At 46.6% G+C, this 21700-nt stretch overlaps 1 long non-coding RNA gene across 3 annotated transcripts; it reads right to left on the bottom strand.

Moving 5' to 3' along the window:
• Positions 1–5389: 5389 nt before the first annotated feature.
• LOC129627125 (uncharacterized) lies at positions 5390–8398 on the bottom strand. 3 transcript variants are annotated; one of them, XR_008702429.1, is made up of 5 exons: positions 8186–8398; positions 7353–7512; positions 6885–7152; positions 6590–6675; positions 5390–6307 (listed from the first exon to the last, which is right to left on the bottom strand). It is a non-coding gene; the product is annotated as an uncharacterized LOC129627125 (long non-coding RNA). The 3 variants fall into 3 exon arrangements; XR_008702430.1 differs by having other exon boundaries at positions 6885–6996; XR_008702428.1 differs by lacking the exon at positions 6885–7152.
• Positions 8399–21700: the final 13302 nt, after the last annotated feature.

Below are 21700 nucleotides of genomic sequence, written 5' to 3'. Positions count from 1 at the left end.
CTTGGCATTTTGCATGATGCATTCTGCATAAAATGGGCTTCTCAGATGGCTCAGCAGCTAAGAATCTGCCTGCAATGCAGGAGTGGTAGGAGTCTCAGGTTCGATCCCTGGGCTGGGAAGATCCCCTGGAGGAGAGCATGACAACCCGCTCCAGTGTTCCTGCCTGGAGAATCCCATGGACAGAGGAGCCTGGTGGCTACAGTCCATGGAGTCGCAAAGAGTAGGACCCGACTGAGTGGCTTAGCACGCACTCTGCGTATAAAATAAATAAGCAGGTGACAATATACAGCCTTGTCATCCTCCTTTCCCAACTTGGAACCAGTCAGTTGTTCCATTTCTGGTTCTAACTGTTGCTTCTTGATCTACATATGGTTTTCTCAGGAGACAAGTAAGGTGGTTGGGTATTTCCCTCTCTTCAAGAATTTTCCAGTTTGTTGTGATCCACAGTATTTCTTAAATTAGCTAAAATACCCCAACTTCAAATTTACTTTACATCATTTGTTTCCTGGCTGGCCAGAAGTTTTATTGAACTTTATACAAGACATTGGAACTATTGTTTTGGAAAAAGAAGACAGTGTATATTGACGGAGTACAGACAGGGCAAAACAATAAAACTGCTATTCAGAAGAGAGGTGTTCAAACGCTAAGCAAGTAGGCAATGCCTCTGTGAATCCTTCTCCTGAACATTTCTGATATTCACAGGCTACTGAAGGCTGTCTATACACTATTACTTATGCTATCAGAAGGGTTAAATGTTCCTTTTCAGCATCCAGAAAGTCTCCAATTCAGACTTCTCTGTGAAGCACCAAAAGGGTGACATGTGGGTGGTGTGTGGCATGCTTTTATGTAATATGTATATCTGAAATGTGTCTAAGTGGATCATATATGCTCATGTACAAATTATACACGTGTGTTAAGACACATATAGCTGCGGTTGTGTCTGACTCTTTGTAACCCCGTGGACTGCCGCCCACCAGGCTCCCCTGTCCATGGGATTCCCCAGGCAAGAACACTGCAGTGGGTCACCTTCTCCAGCAATCACACTCACTCTCTACATTAATACAGTGTGTGTGTCCCGGACTCTTTGGAAAGTCTGCCGCTTCTCGCCCTCCAGAATTCTCCTGTACTCCCTCAATCCCAACTTTTGCATCTTTTTCTCTTTGGAGGGTTCAATCTTCTTCCTGGCTCATAAATGTGAATCTTTCCCGGATTTTTAATAATTTAGTTATTTGCTCTCTCCTTTCTGTACTATTCATAGGTATCAAATTATAGCTTCAACTATCCTTTCTATGAAAAAGTTGGCTTAAAGCTCAACATTCAGAAAACAAATATCATGGCATCCGGTCCCATCACTTCATGAGAAATAGATGGGGAAACAGTGGAAACAGTGTCAGACTATTTTTTTGGGCTGCAAAATCACTGCAGATGGTGACTGCAGCCATGAAATTAAGACTCTTACTCCTTGGAAGGAAAGTTTTGACCAACCTAGACAGCATATTCAAAAGCAGAGACATTACTTTGCCAACAAAGGTCTGTCTAGTCAAGGCTATGGTTTTTCCAGTGGTCATGTATGGATGTGAGAGTTGGACTGTGAAGAAGGCTGAGCGCCGAAGAAGTGATGCTTTTGAACTGTGGTGTTGGAGAAGACTCTTGAGAGTCCCTTGGACTGCAAGGAGATGCAACCAGTCCATTCTGAAGGAGATCAGCCCTGGGATTTCTTTGGAGGGAATGATGCTGAAGCTGAAACTCCAGTACTTTGGCCACCTCATGCTAAGAGTTGACTCATTGGAAAAGAATCTGATGCTGGGAGGGATTGGGGGCAAGAGGAGAAGGGGATGACAGAGGATGAGATGGCTGGATGGCATCACTGACTCGGACGTGAGTCTGAGTGAACTCTGGGAGTTGGTGATGGACAGGGAGGCCTGGCGTGCTGCGATTCATGGGGTCGCAAAGAGTCGGACACGACTGAGCGACTGAACTGAAGTGAATCCTTTCTGTGAGAGAATGACTTAAATTGCTCGTATGAATTTATTCATTCAATCAACCGATGCTTACTACACACTGCCCTCTGCGCTCTGAGTCAGTGTGGGCGTTAAGCTTGAAGCAGTGCGGCAGCCGCGTGCATATCTAGCTGCGGCCTCTGTCCCAAGCTCCAGTCAGCTAGAGGCCAGAGGTTCACTTTAGTTTTCCTGGCGTCACTTACATATCGACATCTTTGTCTCAAAGTACACTTTGTCTGGTGTTTGTAGTAGCTACTCTCCTCAGCTCTCTTTTGATTACATTTTGCATAGAATATCTTTTCCCATCTTTTTACTCTCAATCTATATTTGTGCTTGAATCACCGTGAGTCTTTTGTAGATAGAATAAAATTAGATATTTCTTTTTTTAAATCCATTCCCCAATCTCTGCCTTTTAATTGGAGAGGTTAATCGTTCATATGTAATGTATTTACTGTATTTGCCATTTTAGTGCTTGTTTTCTATAATTTATGTCTTACGTCTTTTTTCCCTTAATTTCTCCATTACTTCCTTCTTTCAAAAAGTTAATAAATAAATAGCAAATAAATACATTCTAGTGTACTATTTTAATTCCCTCGCAGCTTCTTTCACTATGTAATTTATTTTCTTAGTGCTTTCTTTGGGGATTACAAATAACACTTTAATTATAACAAGCTAGTTCAAATTAATACAAACAACTTCAATATTACATAAAACTTTGCTTCTATATATCTCCCATCCCCCTTTATGGTGTATAAACTACATCTTTAGGCATGTGTGCCTGTAAACACAGACTTATAGTGATTACACCTGTCTTTTAAATAAAATGGAAAACAGAGGAGTTACAACTAAAGCCCTCAGGCTGGCTGCGTTCGCCTCCGCAGTCACCTGTGCTGCTCCTTGTTGCCTGCGTTGGCCCAGGTCGCCGTCTGGCGCCCTTCATCGCTGCTTGAAGGTCTCCTCTTACGTGTCTTGTGAGGCACGTCTACTAACAATGAATTCTTTCAGTTTTTCCTTATTAGGGAGTTCTCAATTTCTCCTTCATTTTTTTTTTTAAAGAATAGTTTTGCTAGTTAAAAATTTTGGATAACAACTTTTTTCTCCTAAAAATTTGAATATGCTACTTTCTTCTGGGCACCGTGGTTTTTGATGAGAAAACATCTGTTAATCTTATGGAGGATTCTTTGTATGTGATGAGTCTCTTCTGTCTTACTACTTTAAAGATTCTTTGTCTTTGGACAATTTGATTAAAATGTGTGTAGATGTTTTGAGTTTTTCCAACTTGAGTTTCATTGAGCTTCTTGGATTTGTTGATTCATATCTTTCATCAAGTTGGGAAGTATTTGTCATTATTTTTTCAAATATTCTTTCTGCCCCTTCCTCTTCCTCTCTCCATCTCTTTCTCTTTACCCGGGCACCCAATTACACATGTTACTTTGCTTGGTGGTCTCACACAGGTCTCTTATGCTCTGTTCATTTTTTCCCCCATTTTTTTTTTTTTATTTTCAGACTAGATAATCTTAATTGATCTGTCTTCAAGTCCACTGATTCCTTCTCTCTGCCTGCTTGTTTGTTGCTGATTTCCTCTAGTGAACTTTCATTTCAGTTATTATATTGTGTTTTTCAACTTCAGAATTTCCATTTAGGTCTTTTTTCATGAAATCTCTCTCTTCATTGATATTTCCTATTGGTGAGAAATTATTCTCATGATTTCCTCTACTGTTTTAGAAATGGTTTGTTTTAGCTGTTTGAAGATATTTTAAATAGCCAATCTAAAATATCTAATAAGCCCAGCATCTGGTTTGTTCTGGGGACACTGGCTGCTCTCCCGTGTGTTTGGTGCACACTGTCTTATTTGTGTGTCGTATTATTTTGTTGTTGTTGAAAACAGGGCATTCTGATATCATACATGCGAATGTTATAGTCCTTCCCATAGTGTTGTTGTTTCTTGAACTTGTCTGCTCCTTGCTTACTTTCCTGAACTCTTTTTTGTCTGCAGTCTCTGCTGTGTGTCCAGTGAAGTCTCCGTTCCATCAGTGGTCAGTTAATAATTGAACACAGATCTCCTTAAGTACTTGGAACTAAAATATGTTGTATAAAACAAAACATCCTGCACAAAGTGGTGGGCAGCGCTCTCTCTGTGCCTTTTATGAGAGCAGAGTAACAGGCCACGTGCTTTGCTAACATTTCAGCAAGGCTCCTGTTCCTTGAGTGTGACGCATGCACAGCTGCACTGCATGGGGAAATAAGGTTCATATCTACTTTAAGTGTCCCCCAGATTACTCACTTTTTCATATGTTCTTTCACCAAAGACTACTTAATGATAGATATTGTGAGTTTAAGCAAGACACAGATCCTGCTCTTAGGTAGGTCACAGTCCAGCTCTGTGACCTTGGGAAAGTTTCTTAAGTTCTCTGAGGCTGAAATACCTTTATGATATAATAGGAAGACTATATCCTTGACATCACTGGATTATCATGAGAATTAAACGGGAATATATATGTAAAACTAGTACAGTACCTGGTACAAAATTAATGCTTAATAATTACTTTCTTCCTCCTCTTCCAATTCTCAAAGCAACAGAGGCAATTTGGGTAACACTTGGCACCATCTGTCATGTGCTAATTCTATGCCAACTGAGTGCAAAAGGTCTTATTCAGTATTTCACTAGTTTGTAAAACATGGCTTTGAATTAGATATTAATTAATTGATATATGTAGTCATTAATAAATCTGAAAGTGGCTCAAAAAGATGAAGCAACTTTCTGAGGTCATACAATTGCTAATTAGGATGAAGAATTTGAAATCAAGTTTCCTTGGTGGCTCAGATGGTAAAGAATCTTCCTGCAACGTAGGAGATGTGGGTTCCATCCCTGGGTCGGGAAGATCCCCTGGAGAAGGGATGGCAACCCACTCCAGCGTTCTTGCCTGGGAAACCTCATGGACAGAGGAGCCTGTCAGGCTACAGTCACGGGGCTGCAAAGACTTGGCAAAACCGAGTGACTAACACTCTCACTTAGTTCAATACCTACATCCTTAACTTCTTCCCTGTATTTCTGCTGATACAAGTGCTTTCGTCACACGATGACACGGGCATAAAATCCTTAAAAAAAAAAGTTCCAGACAAGTAGAACCTAAGAAAAGACCGTTCGTTGTCTTTCCTTGGCTGTAGAGGGCAGCAGAGGTCCAGACTGAGAAAAAAGGGGCAGGCGTCCCTCTAGTACAGCTCCAGGAAGGTTATTTTGTCCGCAGTCAGACATGACTTAGCAACTGAACCAGAACAAGAAGATTATTTTACTTGGGACAGTGCAAAATAACAAAATTACATAAGCCTAAAACTGTATCAGAAGCTCCTGGGAAACTGGGCCAGATTGGTTGCATTTCTAATATTAATTATTTTTCTGACAGAGTTTTTATTTTAATGAACATGTATGCTTTTTGCAGAGAAAGAAAGCAAACTTTAGCTGAGAAGACTGAGCCAATAATAGCTCAAACGCTGAGTCCCCTGAGTCCCTATTGGAAAATGTAGCCCTTCTGTAGTTCTTGGTCAAAATGGACAAGTTCAAGATGGTGTTTTCCAATGAAGGCTCAAAGGCATGTGAGTTGCTTTGGCTTTGACTTCTTTCCTGAAGATGCCAGTGGGCAGGATCTGGGGCACGGAGCCGTTGCCGCGGCTTCTGACGTCTGCAGCGCCTGAAGTCAGCACTAGTTACAACATGCAGGACAGGATGTGTGTGACGCACACACCCTCCAGGCCCAGGGCGCTCGTGACTTCTCTCTCCTTCTCTTAAAACATTCCGTTCTCAACGGCTTTAAAGATATTTAGTTAATAACATCAATAAGACTTGGATCAGCCTTGTTATTTAGGGAGGAGAAATGTAATTGCTAAATGTTTGAGTTTCTGAAAACATTGATAAAACAAAGTCTAACATTAGAGGGTTTGGGTATTGCTTGAAGCAACTAAATTGACCACTTCTGACCTGATCCTAAATCACGAATTTAGAAGATCATTTGCCTGCCCCCTCGAGGCAGCAGACTTCATTGTGAGGCTTCTGAGGGCGAGAACTGTCAACAAACGAGCCTAAGCAACCAAGCCAGAACACAGAGCGGAGGCTGGCTGACAGATACTTGTTGAGTACCTGCACAGAGTCCCGGGGATACAAAGAACAGAAAGGCCTGTTTATCACAGGAGGGGGTGCAGTCCAGGGAACCACAAGCAGAGCGCTGAGGTGGGCCGCTGGTCTGGTCCCCGGGGTCCATCAATTACCGGCTGCCAGACTCCTCCCGGCGAGGCTCCCTGGGAAGCTGACTCTGAGACAGAAAAGAAATCAGGAAGCTGAATGAGGCCGACTGGCATCAATGCCCCAGGGAGGGATTGGACAGAGAAGCCGAGGGGCAGTGCGGTCTCACGGGAGGCCTTACTGACTCCACGAGGGGACCAGGAAGTGGCGCCTGAGTGCGGGCGACCCCGTGGCGCTCACTCAGAGTGCGGCTGCCTGGCAGAGGGCATGGTCCTGGGGTGAGGAGAGCCACAGGCAACGCTGCCAGGAGGCGAGCCCGTCAGTCCTCTGCTGGAGGGGATTCGGAAGTTACCTGACAGCTTCCACCGCAGTGACCTTCCATCACTGAACTTTGTTGATCTTCCTTTTCTTCATGTGTCAGATAAGTATTGAAGATATCTGTACATGGTCAAAATTAGGATTAAATATAACAATACAGGCAACAACATCCGTGTTGTGCCCGGCACATGAGACAAAAATTCTCCATTGTCATCTTGCTCACAGCTTCTCCAGTGCATACAACCAGCGCTCTGGAGGGTACTAGGTTTTCAGAAACGGGTAAGCACAGTTCCATGCCCTCAACGTCTGGTCAGGGGAGGCTGGCATACCCAAGGCAGCCCAGTATGATGTGTAAGGGTTCCAGCGTTGCTTGGCTGCCTTGGGCTGGCCTTCTGGACCAGCTGTTGCCTGGTTGCGTGCTGAAGGGTCTGGTCTGCACTGCTGATGGGCATCGTGAAAGAGAACGCTGGGCTCCAGGGGGACCGGCACACCGGGAGGGGAAGGTGAGAGACGGCAGGTGGGGAAAGATGAGGTTCCTGGGAGCGGTGCTAAAGGCCTCAGAGGTCCTAGGGGAGGGTTTGGGTTAGGCGGAAGGTACTGGGGAGGCAAGGGAAGACTTTTAAGTGCTGATCAACTCGCGGTTCACAAAGTCCAGCCTGTCACAAAAACAGAGACACAACTGGAGAGGGCAAAGTGAACAAAGGAGGCCCACCGGGGGCTTCGTGAACCGAGCGCAGGGCAGTGGGGTTTGGAAATGGAGGGCGGTCTGGAGGGACTGCAGAGTCAGATACACTCACCTTCTGGTTCAAGAGGCTCGGTGGACGCGGGGACCCTTTCCTGGGGGAGAGGGTACCCGGAGGCGGGCAGACCTGGGGGTGGGGCGGAGACCGGTGTGGGCTGGGCCATCCACACCGGGGTTTGGGGCCTGTTGGTGACCTCAGAGCTGCAGAGGGCGATCTGCGGAAAGGTCAGAGCATGGAGCTCGTGATTGCAGCCGTGGAGAAGGTGGTGGGCTGGGAGAGGACCAGCCAACAGCCCGGCGGTGGGAATCCCAACGGAGGAAGGAATGGGAGTAGGGAAAGTCCAGGAGGCTTTCTAGCTTCTACCGTGTATTTTGACAGTGTGGAAAAACGTCCTATTTCCTTGCAGTCAGGAAGCAGCTTTCTGTCTTTTAATTATTTGAACAAAGCCACTTTGTTCTGAATATCAACTTCTCCTTCAAAAGGAAGAAATGGAGTAAAGAGGAAGAACTTCATTTTTTCAAAATAAGGTGACAAAAGTTGTCAAGCATACAATGTTTAGAATACTAGCTGAGTAAAAAAGGAGCTAAAGCCCAAGAAAAGTTTTGAAAACAGAGTAAAGAGAATGTGAGAAAATGAAAAAGCTAATACAGGGAGTAGACTTATGAAAAACTTTTAGAAACAGACAACTTTCAAGCTTGTGTAGCTGGCATACTAAGTGAAAAATAGGTAAAAATACAAACGGACAGTCTGAAGTTTGCTACAGTGAAAAAGTAGTTGATAATGACTTTTGGAATTTCAAATATAAAAGTAAGGCAAAAGTCAATTTTATGTTCCTACCTTGTGAAGGTAACAACAATTCACCAAAAATTCTACAGTAAATAAAATACCTTCCTCTTTTGCTCTTCGAGGTCTGGATGGGATGGTGGCCCCGTTTTCTCAGATGAGACAGTCACTCAAGAGAAGCCTTCTGGGCTTCACCTCCTTTCGGTCAGACAGACCCTGGAACAGCAGTCCGGCCCAGACCGCGGACCTAAGTTTGAGGCCTCCCGAGCCTCAGCTCGCTTCCCCGGGAGCCACGATGCTACCCGGGCCGCGGGCGCCCCTCCCACCGGCGCCCCTCCCACCAACGCCCTTCCACCCGCGCCCCTCCCATCAAAGCCCCTCCCACTGGCGCCCCTCCACCCGGCTCCCCTCCCGCCACCGCCCCTCCCACCCCCTCCCTCCTCCCCCTCCCCCTCCCCCCTCCTCTCCCATCCCCCCCCACCCCCGCCCCGCCTCCCGCCGGCGCCCCTCCCGCCCCAGCCCCTCTCACAGGCGCCCCTCCCCCACAGGCCCCTCCCACACAGGCCCCTCCCACCACCCCCCCCGCCGCCCCTCCCTCCGGCGCCCCTTCCACCAGGCGGTCCTCCTAGCTCATCGCCAAGGCCAAGAGGAGCCTCTGGCTAAACTTGGCCAGAAGCAGCTCCTTTCCTGAAAAAATGCTGTTTGTATTTTACTCATCGAAACTTTAGAACGGATACCTGCTTCTTTATAACCTAGGCAACAAGGCTGGCAGGATGGTTTAACTGAGCCTGAAAGTCGGCCGTCTTTGGGACCCTCTTTTGCTTCATCTCACGCTCCGTCTTGTGCACCAGTGAGGCGAGGCGGCCGGTGACCACCCCAAGTTTGCTGTGAGAGCGCTGGGGGCTCCTCCCCAGCACAGGGGCCTGCGACTGCGCTCCCTGGGGGTCGCCTGGGCTGACTGCTTCTCAAGGAACTGATAGGAGCCAACGTGCTTGCTCAGCCATGCGAGAGGCACCAGTAACTTCTCCAACAGGCGGCTCTCAGGGGCGGGGCTTTCACAGCTCAGGGGCAGAGAGGAATCAGGACGGCATGATTGCAGCAGCAGTTGAGGGCTCAACAGCTAAGCGCTTGGCTGCGAGCTTCCAGCGTTGGAATGGGCAGCGATTCTCAGCCATCAGAAGGAGGATAGCATGCATCTCGGCTCAGGCTGGACGCTATTGACCCTGCTTATGAATACTGAGCTTCCCAGGGGGCGCTAGTGGTGAAGAACCCGCTTCCCAAGGCAGGAGACGTAAGAGACGCAGGTTCCATTCCTGAGTCTGCAAGATCCCCTGGAGGACGGCATGGCGCCCCACTCCAGTGTTCTTGCCTGGAGAATCCCATGGACAGAGGAGCCTGGTGGGCTACAGTCCCTGGGGTCGCAAAGGGCCGGACAGGACTGGAACAACTTAGCACGCACACACTCACACTTACTGGTATTAAAATGTGATGTGTGAAACCCAAGGAAGAGGGACTATATATATATATGGCTGATTCACTTTTCTGCACAGCAGAAACTAACAACATTGTAAAGCAACTACACTCCAATTAAAAAGAATAAAATGTGCTGCATGAAATACAAGGAAGAGGGTATATATATATATATATACATATATACATACATATATAGTCTATCCCATATATACACACACATATATATATATGGCTGATTCGCTTTGCTGTGCAGCAGAAACTAAGACAACATTGTAAAGCAACTACATTCCAACTAAATAAGTAATTACTTAAAATATGTTGCATGACCTTTCTTCACCAACCTCTCCAATTGATGTAAGCCTGAAAGGTAGAACTGGAGTCTGGAATCCAGGACAAAATTGGGAACCTCTCTCCAGTGGCTGTGAAAAAGTTAACACTCAGATAGCGGCTATGATCCAATATCCATGCCATCTTTGTGGATATAACCAAACACAACAGCACTGGGCTGGGAACCAAAGAGACCTGTTTTCCACAGCGTTCTACTGCTCCACCAGCATTCAGATAATCTTCCTGGTGTGAGGTTTTACCTGTAAGATGAGGGGTTTGGAGCAGAAGACTTACTTGATGGGCTCCATCAGGCATGAAAGTCCTAGGATTCGGACCTAATGAAGTAGAGTCTGTCTGCAAACTTGCACCCCTCAACCGCTGTGGAAGAGCTTTTCGAATCACAGTAGCTTCTGGGGGAAAGGCAGATTTGATACCTACGGGATTCGTGCTGAGGGTCAGTTTAAACCAGCCAATTCTCAAAGTACTTCTAGTTATAATAGACCCTCTGAGTCCATTTTATTTTTTATTTTTTTCCATTTTAATCATAAGGTATTAATTGTCTGAGGGCTAAGAGGTTCAAATACCTTATTTTTAATTTCTAAGATTAATCCATCCATTCATATGAAACACATATCCGTAGAGCCTCTGGCGTGCGTATGCTTAGCGTCTACATGGGGAATGGACTTAAACAAGTACAACCCAAAGCAGTAAGTGCCCTACTAGAGGCACGCACGCGGTGCTGGGGCCCACCTGCCGGGGCGTCCTACTGGAGACGCGCCTTGCAGAGCTGGAAGACAGCGGGGCCTGCGGAAGTAGCTGGGTCGGGAGGGCCTTGTCCATTGCACGCATGTCAAGCGCAGGCACGTTCAGGTGGGCGTACAGACCACAGAACGCTGGGTACTTGAGAGCAAAGGCTAAAATGTTCCTATGATGTTTCTGTAGACAGAATCCAAGGCCAGCATAGATTGTGCTTTTGTTGCCATAATTTTTCCAGAAATGCTATAGACATGGGCAAGGCTTTCATGATTAAATTGGTTAAATTTAAGGAAATTCTTAGAACTTCCCAGGTGGCGTGTGGTAAAGAACCCGCCTGCCAATGCAGGAGACATAAGAGATGGGGGTTTGATTCCTGGGTCGGGAAGATCTCCTGGAGGAGGAAATGGTAATCCATTCCAGGATCTTTGCTTAGAGAATCCCATGGACAGAGAAGCCTGACGGGCTACAGTCCATGGGGGTCACAAAGAGTCAGATACGACTGAAGCGACTTAGCATGTACACTGAACACAAGGAAATTCTTATTTACATATCTCAAAATACAAATTTCTCAGATGATGTCACTTCTTAGCAGAAGCTTGTGAACAAAGAATGGAATAACACTACTCAAATGATATTTGCTTTCAAACATTTTAGAATGAAAAACTCTCTATGCAGTTGAGTGAGGCACCGACCAAGGCACAAGGCATTCTGTCTGTCTGGTCACGGTGGCTGTTCTGTGCCTTGAAAATGAATTCAGGAAGTGACTTCTGTATCAGCTTCTTATGGCTTGACAGCACACTGAATCAATGGTATTCCTCTGACATATTTGAAAGGTGAGACTAAACCGAAAGAAAAATGCTTCCAAGAATGTTTGAAGGAATTTGGTATCTGACAACAAATAGATCAACTTCTCTCATTTCCCTATTTCTTTGTGTCCTTAAACAATATGCCTATTTGCTTTATGTATTTATATTTACATTTTAAATTTCAATGTTTATAGAACAGTTTGTAAGCATCACTCATAAAACAAGACTTATTGGGCAGACTGCAGAAGCAGGAAGTTGAGGTTTCCGTAGGTTTTGGCTTTATCCTTCTATTGAAAGAACATGTAGCGATAATGTTGTCCCTGAAGGTTTGTGGTAGGCAAGTAGAACATTCCAGGTGCTGAGAAGGCTAGTATGACTAAGAAGTGAGCAGCGTGAGAGGCGACCTTGAGGAGGTGACCTCAGATTAACTGTCAATCAGGGTGCCTTAAACGTGCATGTCCGTGAACGTATTCAAACAGAGATCCCACCATCACCAGAGAAAACTGTGACTGGTAGGAATATGGACAGTTCAGCATTTCAGGGAGCTTTCTCTGCTCCTCTTAACTCTCCGGCTGTGGCTGAACTGCGACCTCTCAGGGACATAGCTTGGTGGGCACTGTGTGAGGCGGCAGTGTGTGCAAAAGAGCACACTGGGCACCCGTGCAAGCCCCCCGCTGACCTGGGCTCGGCTGCTGGTTCCAAGCCACGGGTAATGCCAGGTCTGCAGCTGCACGCTTGACACACGCTCCCAGGTGTCCTCCTTGCAACAAAACGAACTGGTGAGCACTCCCATTATCTCTATTCCAAATGAGCGCTGAGGCTCAGAGAGCTGAGGCAATTTGCTTTACTTGGTAAGAAGCAAGAACCCAAGCTTAGGTCTGTTTAATTTTAAAGTATATTCTTAACTAGCTTCTGATTAAGAGATAAGTGAAGAACTGGAGAACATAAGGAAACATTTTATAGATATGACATATTCAGAAAAGTAAACCCCACAGATTTTTACAAAATATTTTGAGGATGGCATTATGAATATATCCACGTAAACTATATCAGGGGCTTCTCTGGTGGCTCAGATGGTAAAGAATCTGCCTGCAATGCAGGAGATCTGGGTTCAATCCCTGGGTAGGGAAGATCCCCTAGAAAAGGACATGGCAACCCTCTCCAGTGTTCTTGGCTGGAGAATTCCATGGACAGAGGAGCCTGGCGGGCTACAGTCCATTGGGTTGCAAAGGGGCAGACACGACTGAGTGACTAACACACACACACACACACACACACAAAGGTTCCTCCATAAAGGAGAAATTAATGTATTGCCTAGCTAAAAGCTGGAAGACATTTCTAAACATCTATCTTTCAACACATACAGTAAAATGTTACTTTGAACATAAAGCCGTTCACGTACTATAAAACCAGTGTCTCCAAGATCCTGTAAATAAATCACTGATGGACTAGCTAAAGGATTGCGGTCTGAAACTGTGAATCATCAGCCTCCCACACCGAGTGCCCTCCTGTCTTTGTCTGTTCCACTCTTATCCACCATGCTTTTCTGCTCATCTTTCCTTCATTTCTGGGGCGTGGGCCCATATGGTGTTGTCACTTGCTCCTCCTTATGCATGCTTTCATTAGTTCACCTCGGGCCATCTTTCACTTCTTCCTCTGTCTTCCAATTCCTGTCTGTTTATCATAATCAAAGCATTATTAATCCATTTTAGGCAAAAGCACAGCCCTTATTTTGATTAATGAGTATAAAATTAGAGCTGGTGATTGATAGACTTTTGTGAAACATGAATGCATGAAGACATTAAAAAACAGAACGAGCCATCAGATAATGGTGGCGCAGCAAGGGGTTCCCTTGCATGGTGGTAGGTGGGCTGATGGCGGACCGAACACAGGGCGGGAACCGGCGGTTTCTCTGCTTCCGTGACTTCGTGTGGTTGTTGCCTCGAGTGTGCTGCGTGAGTCGCCAGGCTGGAGGCTGGCTTGGAAGCGATCTGTATCCCTCTGGCAAACCGTTTGCCCTGCTTGTGGGCCCATTTAGTTGAGGTGGCCCGACGTGTCATTTTTGAGCAGACTCCAAATCTGTATCATCTCTTTGTGCTTGGCCTGGCTCACTTGGAAATCTCCCATTCGATTCTTTACAAAAGTCTCCACTTACCTTTCATCTCTAACTAATCTGCTTTCCTCAAGCCCTGTGCACGCATGCTAAATTGCTTCTGTCCTGTCCAACTCTTTGTGACCCCATGGACTGTAGCGCGCCAGGCTCCTCTGTCCATGGGATTCTCCAGGCAAGAATACTGGAGCGGGTTGCCATGCCCTCCTCCAGGGGATCTTCCCAATCCAGGAATCGAACCTGAGTCTCTTATGTCTCCTGTGTTGACAGATGGGTTCTTTACCACTAGCTCCACCTGGGAAGCCCCCTGAAGCCCTGTTTGTCCATACAAATATTTGCTTTAAATTATTCGTGCTTAATCACCAGTTCAAACTTTATAAATTGTCCCATTGCAATCATTATGCAGATTTCCATTATCTTATATATTGAAAGGCATTTTAAGATTAATCTGAAAGACCATCGTCTACCACAGGTGGCGCTAGTGAGTGTCCACCTGCCAACGCGGGAGACAGAGGAGAGGTGGGTTCGGTCCCTGGGTGGGGAAGATACCCTGGAGGAGGGCATGGCAACCCACCCACTCCCAAGGACAGAGGAGCCTGGAGGGCTACAGTCCATGGGGTCGCACAGAGTCGGACACGACTGAGGGACTTAACATGCAGTCTCAATGGATTAAGTATGGCGAAGCGTGGTTAGAACAAAAACCATTTGTAAACCAGACAGAGCCTACTCAAGCTTTCAAAATGTAAAATATAGAGTAAATGATGGAATAACAAGGTTAGTTAACGAATGACTTTCAGTCCGTCCACCAATGTCAGTTTAATGAAGGATTTCCAGTGTTTTTCCTGTTCACAGGTAGACTCCTGAAGGGCCAAGATGACGCTATTCAGTGCAGGGGGTCGTTTGTCAGAGTCTGTTCATTTACAAGTGCCTACTATGGGATTGGGGGCAGGAGGAGAAGGGGACTACAGAGGATGAGATGGCTGGATGGCATCACTGACTTGATGGACGTGAGTCTGAGTGAACTCCGGGAGTTGGTGATGGACGGGGAGGCCTGGCGTACTGCGATTCATGGGGTTGCAAAGAGTCCGACACGACTGAGCGACTGAACTGAACTGACTATGGGATAGACCGAGTTGAGGATTTTCACACTCCATTTGGACAACCATAGTGCCATAGTGTGGACGGCACTGTCTCCCTTTGATAGGAGAAGTAGATGAAGGAATGGGCCTTGAGGCAAACACACTGTAGATGATGGGGTAACACACATACTAATTACTATTAGTTTGAAAATAATTTAAAAACTACAAAGACTTTTTTCAGTACATGCTTATTATAGAAAAGAGAGAGAATACAGATTCATGACAGGAAGGAAAATAAGATTCCTTCATAATTCCATCAAGTAGATAACCATGACTATGATTTTATTTTTTCTGTATACAAATGCATAAATGTTGAACACCTTTTTACTTCTAAAAGTGAGATAATACTATCTTGAAGTCTGCTTCTTTTAATTATATCATGAATATCTTTAAATCTTCTGTAACATTGCTTTATTGGGTACAAAGCAGTCCACTTTTTATCTATCATAAAATATTTGACAGAATCCCCTCAGTACTGGAAACTGGCTGACGTGTTCAAGATAAGCGTGATGTATATCCTTTAAACATCATATATATTTCTATTGTATAAGTTCCTCAAAGTGTAATTTCTAGATTGAAGGCTATGAACCTTTTTAGTAGTTTGGCTGTATGTAGTCAAATCAACTCCAGAAATGCTATTCTTGAACCAGTCCACACTCCTACCAGCAATACACAGACTTCATTGCTCCAACTCGAGTGAAAATACATTAAAAAAAATAGCAACTATATCTGATTACTAGTGAGGCTGAAGGATTTAAATTTTACTGTATATTTGACTTTTTCTTAACCTTTAGTTTAAATGCTAAATACTAAAATTAGCCAAAACAAGACCAAACTGTGGTATGCTGCCCTTATTGTATCCCCTCTAAAGGAAGACGAGAACTCAATTCTCTCTGGTTACAAATTACTTTTGGAATGGAAAACAAACTACCTGGATGAGACAGCTGGGCCCAGGAAGCGTGTTTCTGTGATGCTTGTCACAGTAGTTCACCCGGGACCATGCGCTTCTGGTGTTCATTTTAGCGCTGCTAACGTGCGAGGCCCTGACGGGGCTTAGATCAATGTAGACTAGTCAACGGGTGTGAAGAGCAATTAGTCCTTATGAATCTGACTTGAGTTCTGCAAGGCAGACCGCTCGTCTGAATTCTGGACGCCTGCTCGAGAGCTCCACTTGGATGACCTACCTGCTCGAGTCCAGCGTGCCCCGAGCTGAACCTAGCCCCAACCCCTCTTTACCTGCTCGAGTCCAGCGTGCCCCGGGCTGGGCCTGCCCCAGCCCCTCTTTACCTGCTCGAGTCCAGCGTGCCCCGGGCTGGGCCTGCCCCAGCCCCTCTTTACTTGCTCGAGTCCAGAGTGCCCCGGGCTGGGCCTGCCCCAGCCCCTCTTTACCTGCTCGAGTCCAGCGTGCCCCGGGCTGGGCCTGCCGCAGCCCCTCTTTACCTGCTCGAGTCCAGCGTGCCCCGGGCTGGGCCTGCCCCAGCCCCTCTTTACCTGCTCGAGTCCAGCGTGCCCCGGGCTGGGCCTGCCCCAGCCCCTCTTTACTTGCTCGAGTCCAGCGTGCCCCGGGCTGGGCCTGCCCCAGCCCCTCTTTACCTGCTCGAGTCCAGCGTGCCCCGGGCTGGGCCTGCCCCAGCCCCTCTTTACCTGCTCGAGTCCAGCGTGCCCCGGGCTGGGCCTGCCCCAGCCCCTCTTTACTTGCTCGAGTCCAGCGTGCCCCGGGCTGGGCCTGCCCCAGCCCCTCTTTACCTGCTCGAGTCCAGCGTGCCCCGGGCTGGGCCTGCCGCAGCCCCTCTTTACCTGCTCGAGTCCAGCGTGCCCCGGGCTGGGCCTGCCCCAGCCCCTCTTTACTTGCTCGAGTCCAGCGTGCCCCGGGCTGGGCCTGCCCCAGCCCCTCTTTACCTGCTCGAGTCCAGCGTGCCCCGGGCTGGGCCTGCCGCAGCCCCTCTTTACCTGCTCGAGTCCAGCGTGCCCCGGGCTGGGCCTGCCCCAGCCCCTCTTTACCTGCTCGAGTCCAGCGTGCCCCGGGCTGGGCCTGCCGCAGCCCCTCTTTACCTGCTCGAGTCCAGCGTGCCCCGGGCTGGGCCTGCCGCAGCCCCTCTTTACCTGCTCGAGTCCAGCGTGCCCCGGGCTGGGCCTGCCGCAGCCCCTCTTTACCTGCTCGAGTCCAGCGTGCCCCGGGCTGGGCCTGCCCCAGCCCCTCTTTACCTGCTCGAGTCCAGCGTGCCCCGGGCTGGGCCTGCCGCAGCCCCTCTTTACCTGCTCGAGTCCAGCGTGCCCCGGGCTGGGCCTGCCGCAGCCCCTCTTTACCTGCTCGAGTCCAGCGTGCCCCGGGCTGGGCCTGCCGCAGCCCCTCTTTACCTGCTCGAGTCCAGCGTGCCCCGGGCTGGGCCTGCCCCAGCCCCTTTACCTGCTCGAGTCCAGCGTGCCCCGGGCTGGGCCTGCCCCAGCCCCTCTTTACCTGCTCGAGTCCAGCGTGCCCCGGGCTGGGCCTGCCCCAGCCCCTCTTTACCTGCTCGAGTCCAGCGTGCCCTGGGCTGGGCCTGCCGCAGCCCCTCTTTACCTGCTCGAGTCCAGCGTGCCCCGGGCTGGGCCTGCCCCAGCCCCTCTTTACCTGCTCGAGTCCAGCGTGCCCCGGGCTGAGCCTGCCCCAGCCCCTCTTCCTGGCTATTCTCTTCCTCAGTTGGCAGCACAACCGCCCACAAGAATCGATCCCCAAGACTTAACATTTCCTTTCAAATACCTCTGTTTTCTCTACTATTGTCCTAACTTAGGTTATTCAATAAATATTTTGAGCATCTGCCATTTCTTTCTAAGCTTGGTAGTTGTGGGGCAGGCAGGGATTACAGGAAAATAGGCAAAGCCTTGCCTTTTGGGGCAAGCTTTGGGGAGGCGGGCAAGCGGAACAGATAATAAGAAAAGAAAATTCACATCGAAATGACTGTTTTGAGGAGTATTTTAGGTTGCTGAGGTAACAGTTAACCTGAGACTTGGAGGAGAAGAGCCAGTTAGGACTTGGGGTATGGCTCTCTAGACAGGGGTTATGGGAAGATCAGGCAGCAGCAGACCCGAACCCATCAAGGAACGGAAGGTGGCCCGTGGCGGGCGTGAAGGAGAGGGGTTGGCAGAGTGGAACCATGTTTGGAGACCACAGAGAGAGGTTTGGCTGTTCTAATATTAAAAGTGATGAGGAATCTTTGAAAATTTTTAGGTAGAGAGAAAAACATGGTATGATTAATGTTTTTCAAAAAGAACAGTAAGGCTGCTCTGGGAGACTGGATTAAAGTGGGGCAAAGGTGGAAGCTGACAGACCCTCCCAGTGCTGTATTTCATGAGGTGTTTTTGTGATTCGGGTCAGGGCGATGGCAGTGGAGACGGAGAGAACTGGATAGATTCAAGGCATAAGACAAGTGCTCCGCTGTCACCTCCAAGCTCAGAATACAGACATAATTTAGCCACTCAAGTTTTCCATGTTCTCTATAGAATGGGCTCACCAACACCCGTGATGAGCTGAATGGTCACGGCTGACTGCTTAGAACACCTACACTGCTGTGACTGATTACCAAACGATCAGTTTTGTTTTCAAAACTGTGTGTATCAGCCGTACTTAAACTAAGTTTAAATATATTTATTAATAGTATATAAAACAGTGAAATATGAGAATAAATAATTATTTCTAGGAAAAACCAGGTCAGATGACACTTGGTAAAATAAAGGTAAAATCACATTACAGGATTGAAAAAAACAGTAAGAAAATATGTTTTACGTCACAGATTCCAAACCAAAGCTAAGATTCAGACATAAGCGCTGGGGGGGGGGGGGTGTGGCTTATCAAGAGAGAACCAGAAACTCTCATCCTAGTGAAGCTATACCAGGTAAAAGTTTGAACCGCTGTTAGAACACTGGTAAATGGATATACAGTATGTGCCCCACATTAAAACGCTTACCGTGTGCATCGCAGCATGTCTCTATTACATCAGGGAGGTGGACTTTTGCATTTCGTGGCTGTATCTAAGGCACGGGAAGAGGGAGGAGAGTTAGGGCTGACACTGAGCCTTGTGCAGGCTGGGCTGACACTAGCGCTTGGTGTGCCCTTCCTTCCACGTGAAAAAGCAGCTAAGGCACTGGACTCGTGCTGCTTGTCACTATTTGCCCCCGTCCAGTCCTCTCATTCCCCAGTTCATCACGAGTATCTCTATTATCACGTTTACCTCATGCCGCCATAGATTATAAAAAAAATCCATTCACTCTAAACTCCTGGGAGGGATCACATACTTCTCAACAATTTTTATAGCCCAGAGAAGATACACAGTAGATACTCGGTGTTGTTGAATAAACAAATAAAAGAAAGAATAGGCTGTTTTTTTTTTTTTTTTTTAGTGTATCTCCTTTTATCTTTTGAACTGAGAAAAATCTTTGTAGACATGTAATGATGTCATATTCATTCTGTACTGTTCGGGACTGAATGTTTACATTCTTCCCAAATTCATATATTGAAGTCCTACCTCCCGAGTGTTGCCTGTGTTTGTAAATGGAGCCTCTGGCTTCTGAAGTGGCTCAGCAGCAAAGAATCCATCTGCAATGCAAGAGCCGTGGGTCCAATCCCTGGATTGGAAAGATCCCCTGGAGCAGAAAGCGGCAATGCACTCCAGTATTCTTGCCTGGGAAATCCCATGGACAGAGGAGCCTGCTGGGTTATAGTCCAGGGGTTTGCAAAGAGTCAGACACGCCTGAGCACACACACGCACAGGCACGCATACTCACAGGGAGTAATTAAGGTTAAACGAGGTCACAAGGGTAGACCCCAATCCAACAGGACTACTGTACTTACGAGAGACGCCCTAAGGAAGGGCCACGTGAGGCCACAATGAGAAGGCAGCTGACCGCAGCGCCAGGGACAGTCTTCATCAGACGCCAACGCTGCTGGCCCCTAGATCTTGGTGCCCAGCCTCCACTGTAATTCACTGTCTCAGCCATCCAGTCTGTGCTGGTGTTTTAGTTACCTGACCAGACTAATATCTATACATAGAATAACAGATCTTTTCATTCATATTTGATTTGTCAAAAGGAGCCTCAAATGTAAAGTGACCTTTGATATGTCTAATAGACTTCTTATCTTCCCTCTAGCTTTCAAAACTTTTTTCTCCTTTTTTTCTTTGGTGATATACAGTATCATCACAGGAAGGGCTTTTATCTTCTCCTGAAGCCACAACCTACAATCCAAATTTAAGATAACTTTTATCTTGGCATAATTAACAAAAAGCTACATCTCAGGGTGGTTTAAGTGGCTGGAGTCTCTGTGATTCTCTTCCTCTTCCCCCACGCTTGTCACACACCTCCTCTGCAACGTGGTTTTCATGATACCTTTGGATAGCATTTGAGGTCAAAAAGGAGGAAGCTGGAGAGGCTGGGTCAGTGACACGTTTACCTTCTTACAAGAAAAGCGAGCCCTCTCCCAGAAGCTACCAGCAAACGCCCGTGAGGGTCACTGACTGTATGTGTCACAGGCTCAAACCGAGCTGCAAGGGGCGCCGAGACACGTTTCTCCAGTTCTTATTTTGGAGGTGGCGAAGAAGAGGAACGGAAATACCTGTTGGGTTAGTCATTGCATGTTTGTTATATAGGGAACTGGAAAACTAGACTGGCGGATCAGGTCATTCCTGACTCTCTGCTCATGAGCTTAATCTCCCCGAGATGGGTTTTGTATTTCGCACTGCAGCAAAGGGTTTCAGGTACTAACACTAGTGGCCCTTTGACTGTAATTAGCTGGGCTGCAAACATTACACGAGGACGTGTGAAGTCTGTATCTAATCTTCCCTGTATCTAAAATGCTGCCTTTCATCTACTGAGTACGCATTGGCTGTATTTTTAATTATTTGTTTTATCTGGAGATAACACAACACTGTTCTCTTGGGTTGGCCCAAAATTTCCTTCAGGTTTTTCTGTAACATCTTATGGAAAAGATCACTTTTGTCACTTTCTGAAATGGTAAGTAGCATCTGTTCTAATTTGAGGCAACAGTTCAAACCATAACTTGAGTTTATTAATATTGTGCTCTGGCCAAGAAGCTACCAATAGCTACCAACAGACAGCATGTCTAAATTTGCACTCACGTTTACTGATTTTACTTAAAGGCACCTTTTAAAATAATCTGTATAGTTACTGGTATCACTTAAGGGTGCAGTAATTGCTTCAGTGCAGGCTATGGCAAGTTCTTATCGAATGTAGTCTAAAATATTCAGATCTGAGACTTTAATTGCTCTAATTGAATAAGTTAAATAGTGAAGAAAATTTGAGTTAAGAGAAAATGAGAGAAAAATAAAGTCATATTCACTACACAAAAGTGTAACTCATAAGCTTCTATACAGTAGCTATAGGTGAACCACAATTTGGCTTAGAGCTGGCCAGAAAACAAAACAAGACAGTAATATAGTCTTTAAGATAAAAACAAATCACTTGTTTAGGAGAAGCACAGGTTTTACTGGAACTGAGACCTAAGAGAATTCTCTCCCATGAGTTCTCATAAACGGTACATAATGTGACAGAGAAGACATCAGTTTTAAACACACATGTATTGAAAATACAAGTTTTGGTGACCATTTTTGCCAGTACAAGCCAACAGCGTCGAAACAAACAGCAATGGAACAAAGCTACTTCTATGAAGAATCAAAATGTGGACCAAGTATGTAGCTCTTTGAAAATCTGCCAGAAAATTGATTCCTTTCTTTACTAGCTGGGAATACAAACTTGTTTTAATATCACTGGAAGTAATAAAAACCCATTTCAAAACCAGACTAATTATTCTTGGACCTAAGGCCACTGCTCCCTTCTAATCTCACAGACATGTGTAGTAAACTACATGATTTCTCTCAGGACCATGTTTTCTTCCTTTAAATAAACATTTGTTGATTAAAAAAAAAAATAGTCGTTACTGATTTGCCTGTGATGCGTCTCAGTTGTGGTGGGCGGAGCCTTTTAGTTGTGGCACGTGGGTTCTTAGTGGTGGCGTGT

Source organism: Bubalus kerabau, chromosome 14 (assembly GCF_029407905.1).
Source record: "Bubalus kerabau isolate K-KA32 ecotype Philippines breed swamp buffalo chromosome 14, PCC_UOA_SB_1v2, whole genome shotgun sequence".
Classification (NCBI taxonomy): Eukaryota; Metazoa; Chordata; class Mammalia; order Artiodactyla; family Bovidae; genus Bubalus; species Bubalus kerabau.
Note: the sequence above shows the minus strand (reverse complement) of the source record. Positions and strands in the feature narration are given on the sequence as shown.